General features: G+C 38.1%; 1 long non-coding RNA gene across 4 annotated transcripts in view; it reads right to left on the minus strand.

The window, feature by feature from the left end:
- Positions 1–5663: 5663 nt before the first annotated feature.
- Positions 5664–26441, minus strand: part of LOC140500978 (uncharacterized) — a 33684-nt gene continuing 12906 nt past the window's right edge. For 2 of the 4 annotated variants that reach the window (XR_011965999.1, XR_011966001.1), the window contains 4 exons: positions 18756–18877; positions 18401–18637; positions 11147–11298; positions 5664–7811 (listed from right to left, as the gene is read on the minus strand). This is a non-coding gene — a long non-coding RNA (uncharacterized lncRNA). Of the gene's footprint in view, positions 10654–11146; positions 11302–18400; positions 18638–18755; positions 18878–26441 lie in introns of all 4 variants that reach the window. The other 2 variants (XR_011966002.1, XR_011966000.1) reach the window with 2 other exon arrangements.

Here is a 26441-nt window from a genome sequence, read left to right on the forward strand (position 1 = left end):
AGTGAAAGGTTGACTTTGTCTAAAATTATAGGCATTTTCTTAAAAAATTGTGTAAAAAATAAGATTTTGTAATTCAAGTTATATTTTTCTTGTGACTTCCATTCTATTTTCAGAGATGTTTTCCCACAAATAACTTTGGCCCTAAACCAAAAATTGATAATTTAATGGCTCCACAATTTCATACTGCATCAGTTGGGGCAGATCACAAAGCAACCAGGAGGACATCCTCATTCCCATCAAAATTCTAGCTTTGCTTGCTTGATCAGCCATTCAGTGCTTAGAATTGAACTATAAGAAGGAGATAGTGACAATATGATGTACTTGTGGTTACAGAAAAAAATGAACTTTATGGCAAGTATGTATATATATATGTATATATGTATATGTTCTGGTGACCACAAGCAGATCCTTTCACCATTGAGAACACTGAGTGAACATGCTGTCATACATGGGTCACAGATTTCCAGTAACTGGAATGAATGATGATTTCAATTAAAAGTCATTAGAGACTCACTGCCCAAAAGAAACCCAGAGGGTAGAACTATGGGGGTGTTTACTATGTAATATGGAAGCTCCTATATGGTGGCATCCAGCATCACTACTCTTTCTTCCTTCCTTCCTTTCTCTCTTTTTTTTCTTTCTGTCTTCTTTCTCTCTGCTTTCTTTCTTTCTTTCTCTCTTTCTCTCTTTCTTTCTTTCTACCAAATCTTAAACCCATTTCACTCTGGAGCTCATACATTGAACAACGATAGGTCCCTGTTTAAGCATCACTTAATAGTTATTTTGGGGGCCCTCCTGGCTCAGAATGAATGTAAATAGTAACTGTTTCTCTTTTGGCCAGCAACTCTGAGGTCCTTCCCCTCCCAGTTTGATTTTTTTTTTATTAAAAGAGCCATCTCTTGACTCACTTCTTAAATAGACCTATTCACTGAATGTGCATTATCTCACTCAAAGTGAGAAGCTAAAAAGATCTTAGTCTAAAAGGGGCAGAGCCTCCCACTGCATCCTGGGCCATCTCCAGTGGTCCTGACGAATATCTGGCCACTGGACCCAGATGGCTGTGGAGGAGAAAGTGAGGCTTGTGACCTTGCACAGCCCTCCCTCACTCAAATCAACGTCAACTCCAAGTCATGTCATCATCTCCCTTACAGCATGAGCCTCTGAAAATGAAGGACAAATGTAACAAATCCTGGCTAGAGATTTTGTCATTATCTTATATGACACTATCTTCTTACTTAGGTTAGGCTTGTATAAGGTACCTTTGGACAAGGCTGGAGCATAAGACAAGTGGTATAAGCCTTCCATATTAGCTGTTATAGAGGCAATATAGGTCGACTGTGCTCCATAGGCTCTTATTCATGTCCTCATATAAACCTCCAAGGTGTCCATCCAAAATATTGGAGGTTTACTTCTAGGTTATTTACTACTGCATGAGTTGACTTCAATGCTAAACATATACCTCAAGGAAGTCAAGGATGGAGAGAAGTTACCCATCAACCTCAAAATATTCATAGCAAGCCTTTTTTGTAGTAGCAAAGATTTGGAAACAAGGTAGATACCCATCAGTTGAGGAATGGAGAAAAGAATTGTAGCACATTCATATAATGAAATATAACTGCAGTGCATAAGTGATGAATTATTCAGTCATGGGGAGAATTATATGAACTGATACAGAGCAAAGTAAACAGAACTGGGAAACCAAAACATACAATAATAACAATTAAAGCAAATAAAATAAAACTGCATGTTGTGTGACTCCAGAGGAGCAAAGGCTATGTGTATGAAACATTTCATATGCTTTTAGACATGGTCAGTGTGTTGATTGGTTTTCCTAAATTGCTTTTTTGTCTTTAATTTTAATCATTTATTTATGTATATATACATATATGTGTATATGTATGTGTATATATGTGACATACATGTCTATATTTGTGCATGTATGTGTATACACGCATATGCGAAGGGTTGAGGCAGCACAGACTTAGCAATGAGCTCCACAAGACTTCCTTAGGGACAAATGCAACAAACGTGAAGGCACACAAGCAACACAGAAACAGTAGACCCTGCAGCTAGCTGTGCTTCTTTTCCACAAAGAAGTCTAACCTGCTTTGTTGTCTTTCCCTCCTTGTTTGTTTGTCCTCGATTTTACCTGCCAGATGCAAGCAGTCCTAGTAAAAAAGACAGGCTGGTACAGTTCTCAGGGCTCTTAGTAACAGGGGCTGTCCTGCTTCCCCCAAGGTTTATCTGCCTTGGCTTCATATCTAAATCCTTCCTTCTTCATTCCTTCCTTCTGTCCATGTGGTTATCCCAAGTCTTTCATGGAAAACCTAAGAAATACAATAGCATAGGTGTTCTCTATCAGTCCTCACGGATGTAGCAGTAAGCACAAACACCCTAATATGTTCAGGATGACCTGCTAGCTCATGTTCTTTGATCTGCTTTTCTAAAAGGAAAGTAACTTTTAAGGGAGTCAACAATTCACTTTAATTCCATTCACCAACAGAGAAAGTATAAGAAGGAAATAAAGACCAACAGACAGGGCTTCTGTCTGACCATAAGCAACACATACATCACAGATCGACAGACAGCTCCAACTGTCTGGCCATTACATACGTACAGATAGCAGAGAGAGAAGCACCAACATTTGAGTTTTCAAAATGAGGTAAGGGGGAGGTGGGGTAAAGAGGGTTCCTTAATGCTACCCAGAGTCTCATCTGGCACATGAACCTTCTTCCAAGCCCCCAAAGCAAAACCTCACCTTAGACTATATATATTTTTCAGAGTCAGTGGACATCAAAACCCTTGTGACCCAGTGCCTCATTAGCAATTAACAAAAGGTGTGGCCTTCCTACAAAACAAGCCTCCTCTAATCAAGCTTCCCTTAAGCCCAGTATCTGGGCTCCACTAGGAGGCCTATTAGTGAGCAGGGAAGATCTTTTAACTACCATTAACATTACAATGGATTGTGGGGCTCAGTTACAACTGCATTTTCTAAGGGAAAAACTGAACCAATTATTGGTTTACCTTCTCAAATATTGGCCAGACAATACCCTTATGGCCATTTTCTTCATTCTCTTTTCAGATCTCATATTCTCCAAGTCCAGAACTCATTCCACTTCTCCACAGCTGTGTTCTGAATAATAGTATGATTTTATGGGTTTGCAACTGTTTGACCAACTAAACCTAAAGAGTACTGATTAATGGATGAATATCCAATTGGAATGTGATTTCTGCTGGGGTTCTGAAAAGTGTCTGTCCTTGGTCTAGTTGTGTGCACAGAACTTTCCACATGGTAACCACTTAATAAAAGTTTATTAAATTGGATAAAGGCATAGAAAGCATATTTACCAAAATGGAGATGATATTAAACTGGGAGGGATAGCTACTATAACAGATAATCAGATTAGGATTCCCAATCTAGAATAATGACCTATATCTCAGAATATGAAACTTAGTAGAGCTAAAACATAGTATTTGCTTTAATTAAACAATTCAATTTTTAAAATTAATCACCTACTAAGAACAAGAAACTATAGACCCAGAGACAAACAAAAAAAAAGAGTAAACTATTTCCTAATTTATCAGAATTCTGTTCATCCTTCATTGCCGAAGAAGACCACGCCATCAGAGAAATGATGACATGACTTGCACTTGACTTTGTTTTGAGTGAGGGAGGGCTGTGCAGGTCACCAGCCTCACTCCCCCTTCAGAGACAACAATCCAGTGACCTGATATTCCTCAGGATGACTAGAGATGACCCAAGATGAGGCAATTGGGGTTAAGTGACTTGCCCAAGGTCACACAGCTAGTGAGTGTCAAGTGTCTGAGGTAAGATTTGAACTCAGGTCCTCCTGACTCCTGCTCTATGCACTGCACCATCTAGCTGCCCACTTTTATCATAATTCACTGATCAGTTGAACTACATAGAGATTCTGTTCTTTTTCAAACACTTTAAAACTATAAAAACAACCTCTAAATCACACTTAATTCAGTTGCTATGGTAGATATAAATAACAGCTTATACTTCCAGTTAACCTGACTGATGATGGGATCAGTAAAGACAGAAGTTCCTAAACTTATTTGGTCTACTGCCTTCTTTTCAAAAAAAAAAATTACTCACCACCCCCCAGGAAATCTACTTTCTTTAACCCTTTTTTTTTTTAATTTGCATCATTTTGAAAAAATTTATAAAATATTTTAAATGGTGAATCTTGAGTTTAATAATTTATTATAATTTGGGGGGGGGGGTTCCTGCATTGAAACTTTGATGACATAATCTTGTGTCATCCAGTCATTACATGAACATATTCCTGTCAATGAATGTTGGTCTTCCTGACCATGCACCACATGCTCACCAGTCAACACTTTCTTGTTAAGACCTGAGGGCAGACTTGCCCACTGATTGATTATAGATTGCATTTTGTGTATTTATTTGGAAAGTAATGTAATCATTGCAACTTTAACTTGTACATAGCAGATGAAACATTTATGAATGGTCTTTCAAAATTTTCTTATCTTCTCTTTTTTTCCTATGCTTCCACTGCCCCCTTATTTTTCTTCAACTGCCCCCATTGTACCTGAGACTGCTACCAGTCCCCTCGATCATTCCAATGACCCCAAGGGGTGATATCAACCACTTTGGGAGTGGTTTATGAAGACTTCGTAAAGAAGGTAGTGTTTTAATTGTGCTATAAAGGATTAGGAGGAATACAGTGGGCATAAAGGGGTGTAGAGGACATTCTAAACATAGTAAAAAACAACCAAAGAAAGAGGGGATAAAGGAACAAAAGATACTAGTATATGAGAAGCGTGGGGCAAGGGAATTGGTTAGGGAGTTGTCCAGTTTGACAGGAAGGAAAACTACACAGTGAACTGTAATATGAGTTAAGATTGGGAAATCAGCAAGGCTTCCAACTGTGGAGTTTGAATTCTAGGCCAAAGATTCTGAACTGTATATCATTTTTGCCCTTGTTTGTATTCCCAGTGATTAACACAGTGCCTAGCATATAGTAGGTATTTAATAAATATCTGATGATTTTACTTAATTCAAGGGACAATATGGAGTCAGTAAAGATTTTTTTTAGACATAATGAATCTACATCTAAAGAAGACTGTGCAAAACGTATACGTCCTGAGATCTTCATTTAAAAGATGTGTGGGATGACTTAGAAAGCTTAACATTTACAAAAAATTCTAATGAAAATAGCAGGGAAATCTGTGGCTATGAAGTCTTAAGCCTTGGAGGGAGCTAAGTGTCATAGTGGAGAGAGTGCTGGGCCTAGAGTCAGTCTCAGACACTTACTAATTGTATGAATCACTTAACCTCTCTTTGCCAGTTTCCTCAGTTGTAAAGTGCCATAATAATAGCATGTACCTCCTGAGGTTGTTATAAGGATCAAAACAGGTAATATTTGTAAAGCATCTCATACATTATAAGGGCTTAATCATTTTTTTCATGTGGAACAAATGAAACCCAGAGTAAATAGATGTGGGAGTGTAGCCTGTGTCATTCAGGCTTAATGGCCAAGATCTAGAAGTCCAGAGTAATATCAGTAATAAGTGTAATTACTATAGAGTGTAATAATAACCAAACTGTTTGTATTTGTATAATTACTAGATTTAGATATCTTTTAGAAACCCCCCAAAAAAGTCATTGCTTCTGATTGCATAGCACTTCATAGATAACAAAGCATTTATTCCAAAACAACAATCCTGTGAAATAAGTACCTCCTTATTTTACAGAAAAAAGAAACTGAGGTTTATTAAAGTTGGGGCTCATCCAGGGTTACTCAACTCCTGCATCTCTGAACAGGGACTCAAACCCAAGTCCTTTAATGCAAAGTCCAGTGGTCTTTTCACTGTAGACTATTACTTCCCTCACCAGAAGAAATGTTAAAAGATGAATCCTACCTGTCATGATATATGAACTTAAACCAATTCAAAATCACATGGCTCCTAGGAAAAGATCCTCTGCATTTTTAATTCCAGATTTAAAAGCTAGAATTTATTTCAGGATCTTAAAACGGGCAAAGAACAGCTTAAAAGCAAGCTAGAAGCATTCACTTTACAATAACAAAAGCTTTTGGAGCAGTCCTTACTTATTGTCCAAGAACAGGATTAACTCTAGAGTGAGAAACTGCAGGTTGTTTTCCACCTTACAAAGCCCTGCTGGGATACTGTATCTTACTTAAATGTGAATAGCATAGGCTGGTAAGGAAAGAATGGCAGATTGCATTTCACATTTAGTCTTATTGCCAGAAAATTCTTCTCAGTTTCACTGGCTGACCTGGATTATCGAGCCCAAATGGGTCAAGTCTAAGAGTGCTGTAAAGCTAAGGCAGCCTCTAAATATACCATCATCAAGATACTGTATTAATAACTCTATCTATTTCACCTATGTGGGAATTCCTACCTATAAAATCTTAGAGAGTTGTCTGAAACCCAGAGAAGATAAATGACTAGGTGATGGTCACACAGTAGGTAAGTATTAGAGAAAGGAGGGGTAGTTAAGTGGTGCAGTGGATAGAGCACCAGTGCAGAAGTGAGGAGGACCTAAGTTCAAATCTCACCTCAGACACTTGACATTCACTAGCTGTGTGATCTTAGGCAAGTCACTTAACCCCAATTGCCTCATTCTGGGTCATCTCCAGTCATCCTGATGAATATCTGGTCACTGGATTCAGGTGGCTCTGGAGGAAGTGAGGCTGGTGATCTGCACAGCCCTCCCTCACTCAAAACAAAGTCAAGTGCAAGTCATGTCATCACTTCTCTGATGGCATGGTCATCTTTGGCAACGAAGGACGAACACACATTAGAGAAAGAATTTGAAAACCCAGGTCTTCCTGACTCCAAGTCCAATACAAAATCCAAAGTACATTTATTAATAAAATAATATTATTATAAATATTATTAGAGGTAATAAGGTGGCACAGTGAATAATGTGCTGGCTTTAGAGTCAAAGAGACCTATATTCATAACCTGAGACATTCTCAGTCTCAGTTTCCCCATGTGGCAAATGAGGACATTGAAATCTGCTGCAAAAGTCTTTCCCAGCTCAAATCTATGATCCTATATTCCTATGAATAAAGCATTTATTAAGCACTTACTATGTGCAAAGCATTGTGCTAAGCATACACTGAGAACACAAAACAAGACAGTCCCTGGAACTGATATTCCAGTGGAGGAGACAATACACACGGAAGGTTTCATCTGCAAGTCAGATGGAAAAAATCCCATGGTCCTTAGGGTGCAAAAGCAAAACAGCTAGTAACACCTCTTCATTCATGATATGTTCACTGATAAAATCATATCAGTCGCTGGTGTTGAAGCCTTTAGAAGTTCCAAGGACTTTAGTGAAAAGAACTTTCTTTTTTGATTCTTCCACATGTAGGAGTAGTTGCCAGGTTCCATTCCTCCAAGGAATTGCATTTCTAGAATAATGACTACAGATGTTGGGCTAGAAGTGTTGTTATTCCCAAGAGTCTTGGGTTCAGGGTTCCTGGATTGTCCCTCTCAGGATCTAAGGGGAGATGGTGGTGGTAGTTTGGCTTGCTTGGCACATGCTGCCTCCATCTCTTCTTCAGGACGCCTTGCTTTAGCTAGGCTGATTTGCCGACCTAACAAGTGACAGTTGGTTGGCATTTATTTGGTGGGGATAGCTGGCCCCTTCTCCACTGGAGTTGCTTCCCTGCGTGATGGTTGTGAAGGCTGGGTTGGAAGCAGAACCACTGGTCTGGTACAGGAAATGGGGTACTCTCATTCCCAGTCCTGTAATTATGTGCCTGTCGGTAACAGTTGGTTGGCAGTTTTTGCTGAAGGTAATGAAAAATATGGATATTTTCAAAATTATTTCTCTCCTCAATGATGAATTACAAACTCACATTTCTCTCACTATTCTAAAAGTGCTTTGTCCACAACTACCCTTTGAAAAGAGAATGCAAATATTATAAAGTGAAGTGAATGAACATTTGTTAAGCTCCTATGTGCCAAACACTGTGCTATGCACTGAGGATACAAAGAAAGGATAAAACAATCTCTGCTTTCAAGGATGTCACAGTCCAGCAGGCAAAATAACATGCAAACAATTATATACAGGACAAATTGGAGATAATCTCAGAAGGAAGGCACTAGCATTAAGGAGGATAGGAGGAGACTTTCTTCGAAAGATAAGGTTTTCACTAGGACCTGAAGGAAGCCAGAATCACCATTTTATGCTGAAGAAACAGGCTTAGAGAAGTTAAGTAACTCTCCCACAGTTACTCAGTTTACTAGGTATTAGAGCTGAGATGCTTTGTATTCTATTGACACAGACTTCTCTTAGACATCCAAATTGTAGCATAATAGATGTCTTTTACCCTTGTTATGCTTCATTTCTGATTCACAATTATCTTGAATTCAGAATATCATAGGCCATATAGGATTTCAAGCTAAACAGAACATTGGAGATCATGGGGCTCAACTGTTCTTTTTACCTTTACAGTTGGGAAAACTAAGGCTGGAGAGTTTAAATGAATTCCCCATATTCCCACAAGGAGTAAACAGTGGAACTAGAATTTAAACTCAAGTCCTTTGACTCCGAATCCAATGTTCTTCCAATTATATCAAAAGTCGTAGGTTACCCTCCTTTCTTTGAGGAAGATTATTCTTTTTGCCCTTTAATTACAAGGACTATTAATCATTAAATTTTTTTTCTGAAATATATGGGAAATAGATGTCACTCTGAAAACATAGCTGATTGGATGATATCTATTTCCCCTACATTTCAGAGGAAATATTTCTGGATAAACAATCCTGGAAAAATGATTCATCAATTCTCCATATCCAAATTAATCTGGGGAACTCTAGTGAGGTCTTCTCAGTACTTGGCAGATGAAACTTACAGAGTTTAAAAGAGCATTTCTGCTCTCTATTCTTTACAAAAGAGAAACTTCTTCCCTTTCTTTGCTGCATAGTGGAACATTGTTTTTTGTGTGGGATTTTCCCCTGAAAATATTTGGCATGTCAGAATACTGATTCTCTCTTCATCCATGAGCTTTAACAGTTAGCTGACCTTTAATATGTTGGGATGGGGGAGCTGTTTACAAAGACAGAACATCTCCCTGTCCTTTCTTTGTCCTATGAAAACCAAATCAAACAGGCAGGATGCCTTGGCACTGTTGAAATCAGGTGAAAAAGAAATTGGAAAATTGGAAAAAAAGCTGCTGCTTAGTGGGTTCACAAGGACAGGAGATCAGTAAGAATTTTGCTGACTGGCCTTGGGGTGAAAGGATTAGTAGACAGTGGCAGGGGCTGGTAACACTCATATGCGATAGCTACACAGCGTTTACAGAGATCAGCCTATGGAATTACTTGAAGGTTTAAATTGACAAATATCTATAAGATCAAAAGGATGAACAATGAATGCTTTTTGGGGAAGTTGTAGCAGTGATTCTTCTTCAAATATGGCTTAGACTAGACTGCCTTTGCAGCCCCTTCTGACTATGACTGAGTGATTTTATGATCAGATTTTAACATACCAGCCTACCAGTGAGTGTTCACTGGGCCTGCTCAGGAACAATGTCACTGCTCTGTGACCTGACTAAAATATCCCTATGATGACTCTGCATTTGAGTACAAGGTAAAATGGACAAATATAGAGATAGGATAGTAACAGTTTTTTGGGTTTTTTTGGTTTTTTGCTGTTTATTTCTATTGACTGACAAGAAAGGTACCTAAAGGTTAAAGGGGCTAGTATTATGCTGCCTCCTCATTAGACCCATTATCACCACCCAAGTTCAAACTGTCATTAACATCTACTTAGAGTAAAAGACTAAAAAGATTGCTCACTAACATGGGGGCTGCCAGGTGGCTCAGTAGATAGAGTGCTGCGCCTGGAGTCAGGAAAACCCAAATTGCTGAGCCCAAATCTAGTCTAAGGCACTTAACGAACTATGTGGCTCTGGGCAAGTCATGAAATCCTATTTGCCTCAGTTTCCTCATTTGTAAAATAAGTGGGAAAAGAAAATGGCAAGTCACTATTATCTTTGCCAAGAAAACCCCAAATGGGATCACAGAGTCAGATACTACGAAAAACAACTGAACAAAAAAAATAATAACTTCCCAATTCTACTTTCTCCTTCCTCAGACACATCCTTCATACCATCACCAAAATCTTGCTTGTACATAGATCTGCCCATGTCTTCACTGTGCTTAAAACCCCTAAGTGACTCCCTAGTGCCTCTGAAACACATTACAAACTCTTCTGCCTGGCATTCAAGGACTTCTATATTCTATATTCTATCTTTTCACCCTTATTCCAGATAATTCCCCTCCATGTACCACATGTTCCAATCAAACTCATCTAATCTCAAATATATCTTATACTTTCCAATCTCTATGACTTTATTCATCTCCTTTCCTATACCAAAATATCCCCCTCTTTTAATCCCAAGTCAAATGAGGCCATCCCTTGATTCTGATTCCCAGGTGAACCTCACAAAGCACTTTGTTTTGCACCTCTGTGATACACGTGTGTCATATTTTATATTAAAGTCATCTCTGTTTCTTTCCTTCGTATTGGACTCCAATTCTTTGAGGACAGGCAGCATAGCTTAGCTCAACTTTGTTTCTTAGCAGCAGCTAGCAGAGCAGACAATTAGTGTTTGTTGAATGAATCTATGATAAAAAAGATCAAGTAGTTAAGTTTTCAAGTACATGAAAGGACAGTAAACATCTGTTCTACATTTATAATGAGGACAGTAAACAGAAAAATTGCCTTCAAGAACATCTTGTTGTTTTCAGCCATGTCTCACTCTCAGGGGTTTCTTGACAGAGATACTGGAGTGGTTTGTCATTTCGTTCTCCAGTTTATTTTACAAATGAGGAAACTGAAGCAAACAGGGTTAAGTAACTGGCTCAGAGTCACACAGCTAGTAAGTATCTGAGGCCAGATTTGAACTGACGAAGATGCGTCTTCCTGACTCCACTGCCCAACAAGAACATCAGGAGGGTTTTGGTTTTACTTTTGCGCATGAATGTTTCTAACAGACTAAATGTGTGCTCAAGGGAAGTTGCTGCTGCGCCCTTCACTAGAGACCTTAAACAAGAGAAATAATCACTAGCCATTCTGAATGGTTCCCTTATGGGGAACTAGAATGGCTGACCTCACCTGCTCTTTTGCTATTTGGAACAGCGAAGCAGGGAATAAAAGCACATCGTCTCCCTCCTGGGACAGGTTCCACTGACCGAAGATATCGCTTTCAGGCCAACAGTAATCCCTTCGGAGGGTCACAGCTGCTCCTTATTCATCACCTGTCAAGACTGCTGATGCAAAGTAAATTGAAAACGAAAGTCAAACAACTAACACAAAAAGGAATACTTTGGTCAGATCAGCTTTCTGAGAAGGTTATCAACCATCCTGGGCAGAAGCATTTTAGTTACATTTGAGGTTAAGGAACAGGGCAATCAAAACATTCTTCTTCCGCTTTTCCTTCATATCTCAGAGGATCACAAAAAAAAATCCTCACAAAGGCTTCTGTGGGGAGCCTTGCTTTGTCTGGGAACAGCATATATAGCCCAACTTGAAGAAAACCTCAACCTCTGGAAAGCAGGGCTCTTATTTTCATCTCTCCCTGACATTTTGCTCCGAAAATTAGCTTTTTCTGATGGGAAAATTGCAGTAACTCATACCTGAACTAGTCAAACATGGGGTGTGTGCCAAGATTGAGATAGTTGATTCTACCTTGCTTCAGCAGAATGCTCTTAGCAATTGGAACTTTGGATTAGACTCTCTGCAGTGACAGAGACAGAGAGAGACAGAGACAGAGAGAGAGAGACAGAGAGAGACAGAGGCAGAGACAGAGACAGAGAGACAGAGACAGAGAGAGAGACAGAGAGTGACAGAGAGAGACAGAGACAGAGAGAGACAGAGACAGAGAGAGAGACAGAGAGTGACAGAGAGAGACAGAGACAGAGAGAGACAGAGACAGAGAGAGAGACAGAGACAGAGGCAGAGACAGAGAGACAGAGACAGAGAAACAGAGACAGAGAGAGAGACAGAAAGACAGAGACAGAGAGAGACAGAAAGACAGAGACAGAGAGAGAGAGACAGAAAGACAGAGACAGAGAGAGACAGAGACAGAGAGAGACAGAAGCAGAGACAGAGACAGAGAGACAGAGACAGAGAGAGAGACAGAGAGAGACAGAGGCAGAGACAGAGGCAGAGAGACAGAGACAGAAAGACAGAGACAGAGAGAGAGAGAAAGAATGAGAATTTTTAGTACGCTGGAAATATTCTCATTTACAATATTTAAAGTACATTTAAAATGAAGGGATTTGGGCTTTTTTTAAAATAGCAACAACGATTAGCCTACTCCTCCTATTCCTCCATAGTTTTCTATTAGGAGTCCTGCATCTTAAATCAATAAGAAAACATCTATGTTCATCTCTTTGTCTCTCCCTGAAGACATTTCACTAGTATGGTATGGATAATATTTTTATATTGGCTCAGGCAGAAGAGAAAATAGGGGTTGCTGCCCTGTCATTCCATTTACTGGCCTGTTCCTGGCATCCCACTCCAAGAACTAAATATCCTTTATAGGCCATGATTTGCAAGATATAAACTATATTCCTCCCCCTACTCCCCCCGTTTAATGTCGCAAATGTACAATGGATTAAATCTGGAGGTAGCTATGTTGCCCAGTGGACAGAGTGGGCTTGAAGCAACAAAGACTTGAGTTCAAATTTAATTTCAGACACTTATTAGCTGGGTGAGATTGGGCAAGTCACTTAACCTCTGTTTGCCTCAGCTTCCTCAACCATAAAATGGGGATAAATATAATACCCACTTCAAGGAATGTTGTAAGAATCATATGAGATAATACTTGTTAAGTGCTTAGCATTGTGCCTGACACACAGTAGGCACAACCATCTGCCATGCTTTTTTTTTTTTAACAAGAAAAAGTATTTCACAAAATCATGAAATATCCAATTTAAGAAACTTCATAGACTATCAAGTCCAAACTATGCATGAATAAGAATTCCCTCTATAATAACTAGCCATTCAATATCTTCTTAAAGACCTGCTTCAAGGAGGAATTCCCAAAGTAGTCCATTCTTCTTTGGGATAGCTCCAATAATTAGAAAATTTTTCTTTACATTGCTCTTAAACTTGCCTCTACCCAATTCCTCAATCGAATGCAAGCTCCTTGAAGTAAAGACTTGCATTTTTTGAGTTTATATTTGTAGCACTTCAAACTGTGCTTAGCTCAAAGTAGGCATTTAATAAGTGTTTTTAAATTTATTAATTCCATCCACTGCCTAGTGTCATTTGACTCTGTGCAGCAAGCTATATCTCAATCTTTGCACATTGCATGTGCTAGCAGAATTGCTGCCAAGGATAAAATAAGTTCTACACTTTAGAAAATTTTGATTTGAAGAGATCAGAATTTTAAAATAATTAAAATGAACATATTGTATAATGATAATTAGCAAAGATTTATTCACATTGGCAAGAATTTCCAGACAACAAGTCAAAGAACAGTGTTAGTAAGGATGAGATAGGGGAAACAAAAACTCTGAACCTTGTAAGAGATTGACAGGGTAGTCATATGTGCTAATAAATTTTCTCTCTTCTCAGTTACAGAATAAACTCCATGTATCTAGTGTGAGCTGCTATGGCCTCAGCATGATCCTACGAGCTTATGGAGAATAATAACTTATGAAACTTATGAAGAACAGAGAAATATCTTGATTTCCACATTTTAAATACCAGAGACTTATTTTATAAACCATAGAATTCAAGAATATGAAATTGATGAAGTTCAGACAGTTACCACAAGGGGGTGGTGTTGGTAAGCCAACAAGCAGCTATTTGGCTATCCCACTTTTCAGGAATAAAATAGAATGTACTCATTTAAATCTTTACAGTTAGTGAAGATGACTAAATCAAAGAAGGAAAAACATATAAAACTAAAACAGACATTCCAGTACCAGAGAACTGATGTTCGAGTTAGAGATTTACAAACTTCACAAAGATCAGAATACCATACATGATAATAAGAATCAAAGGGCAAATTTAATCAGTTTCTAACCCATTTTTTATTTTATTTTGACAATTTTTTTTAAATTTAAAAAACAATTGATACATTTAACACATCAGTTTAACTTGAACTTTCTTCACTTTTAATTTTCTAAAAGGAACAATCAACTAATTTTTTTTAACCCTGAAAAACTGATTTCTGTTTTCCTAGGAGAAAAATTATCTGCCAGTTTCCACCATCAGCAGTCAGTTTCCATTTACAATCCACATCATTGTATTTGAAAGTGCTATCTTTTAGCTTTAAAGTCTCAAAGGGGTAAGAAATAAAAACAAAAACAAAAACCTTAATCTTTTAATGTTGTAGAAAAAAAAATAGATTTGAAATTCGAGGCCAGGCCTTGTTGTGTACAGAATTATTTTCCTATTTTTAACTTCAAAAAATCACTTTACCACTGGAGTCACTAAAAAAATAATCAGTGTAACTTTAGGACATAAAGTTATAAATAGTTTTATTTTTTAGCATGAAGTCACCCCTCAACAGCAATATAAAAATTTTCCTTTTCTCACAAAGCAATAGTCTTTTTACTCAGTAACATTTGTTTAATTAGGAAGCACTATAATATTTTGGGGTAAAAAAAACCTATTTTGGTGTTATTGCTAAAGCAGTTTTTCAAATCTACCAGAATTGCCAAACTAACCACTACTTGACCATATCAAAGTCCCGTAAGAACTTCAATCATTAAAAAAACAGTGACTCTTCCCTTGAAGAATGGTAAGAATGTCAAACCAATCCTCAATCCTGGAATGCTCCCCAACACCTCCCATCTCTATTTCTTCTTTTAAACTGCACAGTGCTACTAGAGGAAATTATACAACTGTTATTGACTTGGTCTACTCTAAATTCATGTTATTTCACCCAGGTCCTCATAGCCTCACTGAGACCTTTTATTATCATTCAGCTGACTCAGCACCATAAGATCATTGGTTTTAAGGGTAATCTAATCCTATCTCCTTATTTTCCCAATGAGTTTAGTGAGACTCACAGATGTTAAAGACATACAACTAGTAAATATCACTACCAAGACACAAACTCAGGTTCTCTGACCCAAATCTAGCACTTTTTCTACTATACCATGTGGCTTCTGTCTTGCTTTCAAAAGAATGCCCTTAACATTAGCTCTTAACCACCTTTCTTTTAATAGATGACCTCAACTCCCATTTTACTGAGAAAGTCAAGACCATCCATCATGACCCCATCATCTCCCTTATTACACACCTTCACACCTTTCTGGATCTTTACCAACCCCTCTTCCTTAATCTCAGATTCTGAAGTAGCCTTCGTCTCTGTGCTCTCACTTCCATACCTTCCTTTCTCCTCTGAGTTTACCCTATCAATGACTCTCTCTTTCACCTTCAATCTCTCCAGCCCTCTGCCTACAAACCTGTTCTGCTCATCTTTAAATTCTTCCCTTGACCATGCCAATCCCTCAAGTTATTTTCCTCTCCATTCTTTTTTATTGCCAAATGCCTAGAACAAATAATCTGTACTTGCTGTCTCTCAAATCAACCCACTCACTTCTCAAATCCTTGCAATCTGGCTTCCATCCCCAACACTGTAACAAAGCTGTTCTCTCCAAGGATACCAAAAATCTCTTAACTGTTCAATCCAATGGCCTTTTCTCAGTCTTCATCTTCTTGATGAAGCATCTCTGCAGCATTTGTCTCTCCTCCTGTATACTCTTCTGTGACTTCTGTGGCTTCTGTGACACTGATATTTCCTGGTTCTCCTTTCCTCTGCCCCATTCATCTCCTACCCTTAGTGTGGGTGTCCACTAAGGCTTATATCCTAAACCTTCTTTTGTTTTCTGGATAAACTTTTCTCATTCAGTAATCTCAGTTTCCATAAGTTTGACTGTCTTCTCTAACCATATCTAAATACCATGTCCTTCCCTAATCTTTCTCCTATACTCCAGTACTACAACTTTAACTGCCTACTGAAGGCCTAAAGTTGGATGTCACATTAGTAACTCAATATGTTGAAACTAGAACTTGCTTCCCCCCTAAACTTGCCCTTCTCTAAAGCTTAACTATTTCAGTTGAGGACATCACCATCTTTCCAGGAACCCATGTTTATAAGCTCAATACTCACGTTTACAGCTCCTTCTCCCTCCTCGATATCTAAGAAGATATCGTCTTTCATTCTACCACCAAAACAGACTTCACATATATCTCCTATTCAATAACATGGCTGCCACCCTAGATCAGTCCTTTATCACCTCTCCCTTGGGCAATTGTAATAGCTTCCTAATTCAGCTTCTAGACCTTCCCCTCTCCAACCCATCCTCATTGAGCACAGGGCCACACAACCAATATCTGTCAGGCAGTCAGTCAATAAAAACTTATTAAATACTACATTCAGTGCAACAGCTAGGCAACAGTGGATAAAGTATCAGCCCTGGAGTCAGGAGAACCTGAGTTCAAATCCAGCTTACGATACTCAGTAGCTATGTGACCCTGGGCAACTTACTTAACCCTCTTTGCCTCAGTTTCCTCATCTGTTAAATGAGCTAGAGAAGGAAATGGCAAACCACTTCAGTATCTTCATCATAAAAGAACCCAAAGGAGGTCACAAGAGTTAGACACAACAGAGATAACTGAACAACATCTGTTGTTGGAATCTGACTTCCAGTCCCAACACTGTAACAAAACTATTCTTTCCAAGGGTACCAAAGATCTCTTAACTGCTTGATCCAATGGTCTTTCCTCAGTCTATATCTTCTTGAAATCTCTGCAGCTTTTGTCTCACCTCATTTTACAAGTGAGGTTGGAATCTGACATGGAGATAATACTGACATTTCATCTCCTGCCTCACCATAGATGAATTCCAATGCCTGAAATGCACACTTTTGCCCTCTACAAAATCTTTCTTCTGCTTTAAGATTCAGATCAGGTTCTACTTCCTCTGTTTGTGGAAACTTTACTGATACCCTCAGTTGTTTGGGCTCTCTTTCTCTTTAAATTACCTGCTCCTTACTTACCTGTTCACATAGTCTATCCTTCTATACAGTAAGAGTTTCTTTAAGGCAGGGACTGCTTCATTTTTTACTTTCTATCCCTCCAGATCATTTAACATTTAATACCTTGCTTTGAACATGGTAGCAGGCATTTTAATAAATGCTTATTGAAATGTTTGCTGGTTATTTATAGAGTAGGTGGACTAGCCAGTTTGCCCATCAAGGTTGGTACACCTTGAAGGGGAATCAAGAAGGCCCTCCAGTCTGACATTCTACCATCAGAGATTTATTCTTTGCATTTTGTTCTCATTTTGGTCCTCTTGTCAAAATTAAAATCACTAAGATGTTGTGTAGATAACCATAAGAAAGGGGAATTTTAAAGTCAAGATGTCTAGTGGCACATAACTCAATCAGTTCATTCTTTTAAAGGGACAAAACAATTCATTGAGTGGAGCTTCTGGTAACAGGGCTTCAAAGGATTATATTTATGCTGTCAGGCCTTCCATGATGACTCCTACATGATGGCTTCTGGTCATAAAACAGAAAGGGGTCAGAGTAGAGGTAAATCTCAACTACTTTGCAAGATGATTAACAAATGTTAATGTATCCTCCAGGGTGCACATACCATAGTGGAACAGCTGATGATAAGCATTATTCAGTAGGTACAGATATTGGTCATTTTGAAAATATATGACTCATGACTCATTAATGCATAAGGAAAATTCTTAAACAAATACATGAGACAACCCTCTAAAGCGAAGCTAGCACACCTTGTACTTAACTTTGCTTTGTCTTCCACTTAATTAGACTAAGAATCTTACATCTCTCTAAGCTTCACTATCTGGTCATTGGATTCAGATGGCTCTGGAGAAGAAGTAAGGTTGGTGCCCTCCCTCACTCAAAACAAAGTCAAGTGCAAGTCATGTCCTCATTTCTCTGATGGCATGGTCTTCTTCGACAACAGAAGGGCAAACACAATCCTGTGAGTAGACGTAGCTGACTGAATGGGGATCCAGCTAGCTGGGTAACTCAGCTCCTTCTCTTCTGTCTGCCTCCCCCTCCCCTTCCTTCTCCTCTGCAAAGGAAGGTAAATTTGGATGGCCAAAAGATGTCCAGTTGACTTGAGTTTTACTGGCTAGTTCCCTTCCTTTCCCTTCCCTTCCTCAAAACCCTAAACCTACTGCACTCTGAAGCTTTGACACCAAGGGACCCCTGCTTAAGGGCTCTCTTAGCTTTAGAGTGATTATCAATAGTAACTGTTGCTGTTTCCCTCCTAATCTGATGTCTTTCTTTTTCTTGGCCTCATTAAAGAGGCCATGCCCTGGCTACTTCTTAAACAGGCCTACTCAATGAATGGGTGTTGCCTCACCCTAAGTGAGTACTTGCAAAGACCTTGGCCTAAAGGGCCCAAGGTCTCCCAGTGCATTCTGGATCATCTCCAGTCATCCTGATGAATATCTGGTCACTGGATTCAGATGGTTCTGGAGGGGGAGTGAGGCTGGTGACCTGCAGAGTCCTCCCTCACTCAAAACAAAGTCAAGTGCAAGTCGTCATCATTTCTCTGAAGCCATTGTCTTCTTCAACAACGAAGGATGAACACAAAAGACTGAAAGTGATGGAAAAACTGTTAATGATACAGATTAATCTAAAAAGTATGTCAAGGTTGTTGTTATTGATGTTGTTTTTAATCTGGATGTTAAACATTTGCCAGCACACCACATTACCTGTGAGGTACTTCTAGGAATCACACAAATGCTTCAGTCTAGTATTTCATCAAATCAGTGTATCCTTCTACCAAAGTAGATCAAAACCCTTCCAGACCTTAGTACACAGTCTTCATGAATTGCTGTATGGAAAAAAAAAAAGTCTCCTGGTAAATAATCTAGGGATAAGACTCTTAAACTAAGAAAACAAGCCTTCAGACAAGATATATAATTTGTCAACTGGCCTACATTTGATGTTTTACTAGGTCAATAAGGCCTGCCAAAGTTTACACTCCAATGACAAAGCTTTTGAGAACCCAGGGTCAACCACACAATGTCATGAGGCAGCAGAGGAGGACTTTACCACGGGCAATAGGCATAACCACATTACTGTGGAACCCCAGAAAAGAAAGTATGTGCCCTTTTTTTGGAAATTTATCTGCTTTATAATTAATCATGGGCAAAAGGACCCTTTCTGAAATGTTGGATTAAAGACTCAAAAGTTAACCTTTTGCAACCGCCAATAGAAATGCACTTTTAAATTGGAGACTGCCTATAAAAGTGTTAATCGTGGCATCTGTTCTTTGTATGGTCAGGCTTACAGATTTGACACCAATAGAAACTTATTTCTGTGAACTAAGGAAGAAATCCAACAGAATAGAGGAATTGTTAGGGAGCAGGGTTTTAGCAAAGAGAAAAAAAGCAGAAAGAAGAGATCTCATCAGAACACTGGAGGTCACTGTTGCTTCAAACAAAAACAAATGTAAAAACTTTGGGGGGTATTAAAGAAATTATTCAATGGGGTCTGGGAAATGATGCTTTCTACTATTTCTACTATTCTGACCAAATTTCAGATGTACTGGATGGCAGATGGTTGCAGTTTTAAAAATATATTACATTGGGAAAAAAATTATAATAGCCCTATTCATGCTTACTATTGTCATAGCGATAATAGATGCTTGGGCACTGTGCACTGGGAACCTTACAGGTCTAAAACTGGGGCTGGAGAATGAAACAGAGAGTCAGTGAGATAGAGAAAAAGATCTAGCAAGACAGACACAGATGGAGAGAGCTAGTTTTCAATTCAATGAAATCTATCCAGTAGATCACCATCTTACTAGGCACTTTAGAGCACACAAAAGAAGGACAGTATTTTACCCCAATCATCTAGCTGGTGATACCACTGTGCAATGGTACAACAGTTAGTTAACAATACAGAATGATATATGAGTAAGTACTTCAAAAGGGTGGCACAAATGTGCATCTAAGAGTTCAGAGAGGGAAGAGAAAGAAGAGTATGATCTAAAATAAGAAACAGTGTTGTGTCATACTTTAGATAATGAGAAGCGCAAGGGGTGGGTATAAAGTGAGATGAGATGTATAAAATGTGGTATGGTGCTGTTAGTATTGTATGGGGCATGAGTCTGGACACATTTGTTCCATTTCTAGCTCCACTGTTACTAACAAGCTCCAGCAAATCACTCAACCTCTCCAGCCCTCAGTTTCTCCACTGGCAAAATGAAGGACTTAGACAAGAAACAGAGTTGTCAAACACTGGCCAGCAGGCCACCCTGCAGCTGCAACACACCAGAGTACTGGGAACTAGATTAAAATGTAACTGGGAAATATTGAATAAAATAAGGAAAAATACAATGGGACAAAAAAAATATACAATGTTCATTTGTGGTTTTCTAAGTCAATATGCACCAGAAAAGATCTTTAAGCCAAGTTTAGTAGCCTCCCTTTTACTTGAGTTTGACGTAAAGGGATGAGATGATCTCTAAAATTCCTTCCAGCTCTAAAATTCTCTATGGCTCTTGCCAGGAAAGGCTGCATGAATAGTAATTCTTGATATTTATATATCACTTTTTAAGACTTCCAAAGCATTTCAGTTATATTATCTCACTTGAGCCTCACAACAACCCATGTAGCAGGTACTATTATTATCCTTTATAGATGAAGAAAACTGAGGTTCAGCTGAGGTTTAGAGAGGTAAAAGGACTGACCCAGGTTAACCCCACTAGTGAATGTTGGCAGTGAGATAGGAACCAGACCTGAATTCTATTTACTACATCACACAGGCTCCAAATTTGCTTGGAGAGGGATTGATGAAAATTCTTATAGAATAGAAATTGGATAAATAGAAGAGCAGGAGGGAGTCTCCAAGGATTAGGAAATTCATCAAAAAACATAAGCAAAGTCACAGGCACAAAAATAAACACAACTTATTCAAGGGATAGCAACAAAAAAAGTACCCAGATAGAGAAGAAAGTTTGGGCTTAATAAACATTTATTGAGCCTGTAAGGTCCTTGAAGACAAGGACAGTCTTTTGCCTCTTTTTGTAACTCCAGTGCTTAGTACAGTCTGGCACATAGTAGGCACTTAATAAATGTTTATTGAATTGAATTAAATTGATCACACAAATCCCCACCCATGCCTATCAGACAGATCCTATGATTTCATAAGTATAGGGAACTGTCCCCACTAATTTAGGTCAGTATCTTCTCTATAACATAGAGCATTAAAAGAGCTGATTACAGTAGTTACGTAAATTTCAAATAGAAATCCAGCCACCAATCTTATGAAAGGATTCTTGCAGGCCATATATTGACTTGGAAAATGACAAACACTATCCATATTCCATCGTATTTTTTAAAATTGTATTAAATATTTCCCACTGTTCTGCCAGCATGTTACATTTGTCCACACCTATCCTGGAGCTCTGAACGTTTAAATAGACTTGCTGAGGATCATCTGGCAAGCGCATGTGACAAACAGGTCTTCAGTGCAGGTCTTTCTGGCTTTGAGGTCACTATGCCATGCCATGCTGCCTCTCATATAAGTATAAGTGTATGGAAAGAGAGAGAGAGGGAGATGGGTGTGGATATATAGTTATAGATGTAGACATGAATATGGATATGCATGGGTACGTACATAGAAAATACATACATGTACATGTTTGTTGTATAGTCAGTTTTCAGTCATGTCTAACTCTTTGTGACCCCATTTGGAGTTTTTGTGGCAAAGATACTAGAGTGGTTTGACCTTTGCTTCTCCAGCTCATTTTACAGATGAGGAAACTGTGACAAACAGGGTGAAGTAACTTGCCCAGTCACACAGCTAGTAAGTATCAGAGGCTTGATTTGAACTCAGGAAGAGGAGTCTTCTGGTCCCCAGGCCCAGCACTCTATCCACTATACCACCTAGCTGCCCAAATACATGTTTGTAGCTAAGTAAATATATAGAGGTGGTCCACCTGTGGCATGGATAGAAAGGATCTAAGGTGTAACCCAATTCTGCAGAGAGCAGAATGAGGGTCATGGTTGTTCCACCATCAGCCTAGGTGAAGAGAGGAGTCCAGGGTCACCATGGTTACACAGACCATTTGTATTCCACTTTCAAAATCTCTAGCCAAGGAGTATAATTCTTTTTTTTCCTTGGATCTCTTTATTTTATTATTATTATTTTATTTGTTTTTAGTGTTCTACAAACACTTCCATATCACTTAGAATTTTTTCTCCTCCCTCCCCCTCTTCCCCCCTATCTCCCCTCTCCCTTCCTGAGATGGCATACAGTTTTATATAGGTTTATATATGTTCTACACACACATTCCTATTAAATATATTTTCACCTTAGTCATGTTGCATAGAAAAATTAAAATGAATGGGAGACCAAAACATAATACAAAAGAAAACAATCTGCTTCATTCTGCGATCAAATTTCATAGTTCTTTCTGTGGATGTGGAAGGCATTTTGCCTTAAGAGACCATTGGGAATTATTTAAGTCCTTGCATTGCAATGAACTACTAAGTCTACCAGAACAATTCCTCACACACTGTAGTTGTTACTGTGTATAAAGTTCTCCTGATTCTGCTCAAGGAGTATAATTTTAAGAGATTCAGAATGAAAGCTTGTTTCCATCACTGGTCTCAAGAGGAGAGGATACCCTCTAATTTATACTTGCTCCGATTAGCTCCTTTACACCAAAAAGGGGCAGCTAAGTGGTGAAGTGGATAGAGCACCAGTGCAGGAGTCAAGAGGGCCTGAGTTCAAATCTCACCTCAGACACTTGACACTTACTAGCTGTGTGACCTTGGGCAAGTCACTTAACCCCAATTGCCTCATTCTGGGTCATTTCCAGTCATCCTGATGAATATCTGGTCACTGGATTCAGATAGCTCTGGAGGAAAAGTGAGGCTGGTGACCTGTACAGCCCTCCCTCACTCAAAACAAAGTCAAATGCAAGTCATGTCAATATTTCTCTGATGGCATGACCTTCTTCAACAATGAAGGATGAACACACACACCAAACAGTGACACACAAGATTATCACAAATATCTAATAGCAAATAAACCCATTTATCTAAATAAAACAGCAAACATAAGTTGGGGAAGCTATACAAATTAAAATAGACCTAAGAAAACATGACAGTAAAGTTTTCTAGCTAGAATTAAGAAAAAATAACTCTGCTCAGACCAGAAGAGAAAAAGAATGGCCTCACCACGAGAAAGTAATCTCAGAGCATTCTCTAGAGATGCTGGAGCAATTCTGGTTCTACCACTGAAGGTCAAGGGACATGATAGCTGCCCCCTTGACACTCCAATTTGCCTTTTGTTTTTGCAACAATTCCATTCAAAACCTTTTTCTTTTTCTTTTAGAAATTCTCCTTCAGGTATCCTGACTATCAATATTTGAGCATCAGAAATCTATACCCATAGTAGATTTCATAGGTTAGCATTCCCTCCAGGGTCACTTCCCCATACTCACTAGCACTTTGAGGATGGGTCCCCAAGGGATTATTGACTACTTCTCTCAGGAAGTAGGGTAAGTCTAACGGGCTCTAGAATGTGTAATACTGTCACTCATGAGCCCCTGTCTGATTTCTGCCTATTGATTATCAGTGTTTTTGTGACTTTTGAAAATTTTTTCTCCTTCTAAGTTAAACTTCTTGTCCCAGTAAGGAGTGAGGTAGGATACCATGCAGGAAATATTTCATGACAGGTTGAAGAAAATCAGGCGGCTGTGGATAATCATATATATAAAATGGATAATCAGATGGATAATGAGGAGCTGTGGATAAAAGAGTATCCCGGTTCAGAATCTCATGTTTCAACATCAAGCCAGTCTATGCTAGTCAAGTTCTAGAACACCTCCAACCAAGCTCATGTGAATTCACTTGATCAGTTGTGAATCAAGGATGCTTCATTATCACTACTATTATTCAATATTGTCCTAGAAATGTTAACTATAGAAATAAGAAAAGAAAAAGAAATTGAAGGAGTTAGAATAGGCAATAAGGAAATAAAACTATCCTCTTTGCAGGTGATATGATGGTATATTTAGAGAATCCTAGGGAATCAACTAAAAACTACTTAAAATAATTAAAACTTTAGCAAAGTTGCAGATATAAAATAAACCCACACAAATCATCAGCATTTCACACAAAGCCCTGCAGCCAGAGATAAAAAGAGAAATTCCATTTAAAATAACTCTAGATAATATAAAATACTTGGGAGTCTACCTGCCAAGACAAACCCAGGAACTATATGAACACAATTACAAAACACTTTTCGCACAAATAAAGTCAGATCTAAACAACTGGAAAAATAGTAATTGCTCATGGGTAGGCCAAACCAATATAACAAAATTACAATTCTACCTAAATTAATTATTATTCAGTGCCATGCCAATCAAACTATCAAAAATGATTTTATAGAGCTAGGAAAATAGTAACAAAATTTATCAGGAAGAACAAAAGATCAAGAATATTGAGGAATTTAATGAAAAAAATGTAAACAGAAGTAGTCCAGCCATAACAGATCTCAAACTGTATTACAAAGCAGTGATTATCAAAACAATCTGGTACTGGCTAAGAAATAGAATGAATGATAGGTCAGGGAAATAGACTAAGTACACATTACTTTACAGTTAATGACCCTAGTAATCTAGTACATTAGAACTTCAGTTTACGAGGAACCTGGTTTTCATATGCTTCTCTGGACAAGGAAAAATTTTTCACAAAATTTGTCTTGCAAGATGAACAAAAATTCACAGTATGAACATCCAAATTTTGTTGAGAAACATCATCCAAATAGCAACAAGAACCATGAATATCTTTAATGTAATGCAATGTCACATTTCTGTGACATTCTGAAAAAAAAAACATCAAAAGTAAGTGTCATCAGATAGATTCCTAGTCAGAAGTGGATGTAAAGAAAAAAAATCAGTGAGTCAAAACATGAAAGTGATTCTTAAAAATAAAAATAAGTGAAGTAGTGTGAGTCTTACTTTTAGTAAAAGCAGCATAAGAGAGAACACTCATGACATTGAAATCCCTAATGTTTTCATAGAAGGAGATTCTCCTTCCAAGCAATAACCCTTCCTCCTCCTCCTCCCTCTCATCTCCCTCATGCCAGCCATGACTCATCTCAAAGGTAAAGTGCAGGTTAATTTATTTTATTTTTGCTTTATGTTGTCTACTAATCATTGCTATTGTATTTCAGGAACATTAGGGACAAAAAACTTACTTAAAATTATAAGTAATTATTTTTATATTAATATTTTTGGGGATGTAGTACTGATCATCCAACTTTACATTATTTCCTATGGGAAAATTCACTTTGCAATACAAACAAATCTCATGACAAACAGAATCTTGAAATGAATTGAATTTGTAAACCAAGGTTCTACCATATATGATAAATCTAAAGATCCAAATTTTTGGAACAAAACTTCATTATGACAAAAATTGCTGGGAAAACAAGAAAACCATAAGTCAGAAACTAGGTACAGACTAACATCTCAAACCATATGCCAAGATAAGGTCAAAATGGGTGCATGATTTACACATAAAGGGTGATACCATAAGCAAATTAGGAGAACATGGCATAGTTTATCTTTCAGATCTATGCATAAGAGAAGGATTTGAGACCAAAGAAAATATAGAGAACATTGCAAAATGTAAAATAGATAATTCTGATTACATGAAATTTAGAAGTTTTTGCACAAACAAAACAAATGCAGTCAAAATTAGAAAGAAAGCAGAAAACTGAGAAGGGAATTTGCAACAGTTATCAGAGGCTTCATTTCTCAAATATATAGAGAATGAGTCAAATTGATAAGAATGCAACTCATTCCCCGATTGATAAATGATCAAAGAATATGAACAGGCAATTTTCAAAGAAATCAAAGCTATCTGTCGTCATATGAAAAAATGTTCTAAATCACTATTGATTAAAGAGATGGAAATTAAAACAGCTCTGAGGTACAACCTAACATCTATCAGATTGGCTAATGTGACAGGTTGGCCAATAAGGAAAATGATATATGTTGGAGATGATGTGGAAAAATGGTACACTAATGCACTACTGATGGAGTTGTGAACTGATCCAACCATTCTGGAGAACAATTGGCAGCTATGCCTAAAAGGCTATAAAACTGTGCATATCTTTTAATCCAGCAATACCATTGCTGGGTCTATATCCCAAAGACATTAAAAAAAGATAAAATGATCTATTTGTACAAAATTATTTATAGCAGTTCTTTTTGTAGTGTCTAAGAACTAGAAATTAAGAGGATGCTCATTAATTGGAGAGTGGCTAAACAAGTTGTGGTATATGATTGTGATGGAATATTATTGTGCTATAAGTAACGATGAGCAGGTAGATTTCAGGAAAGCCTGGAAAGGCTTACATGAACTGATGCA

The sequence above is a fragment of the Notamacropus eugenii genome, chromosome 4 (assembly GCF_028372415.1).
Source record: "Notamacropus eugenii isolate mMacEug1 chromosome 4, mMacEug1.pri_v2, whole genome shotgun sequence".
Classification (NCBI taxonomy): domain Eukaryota; kingdom Metazoa; phylum Chordata; class Mammalia; order Diprotodontia; family Macropodidae; genus Notamacropus; species Notamacropus eugenii.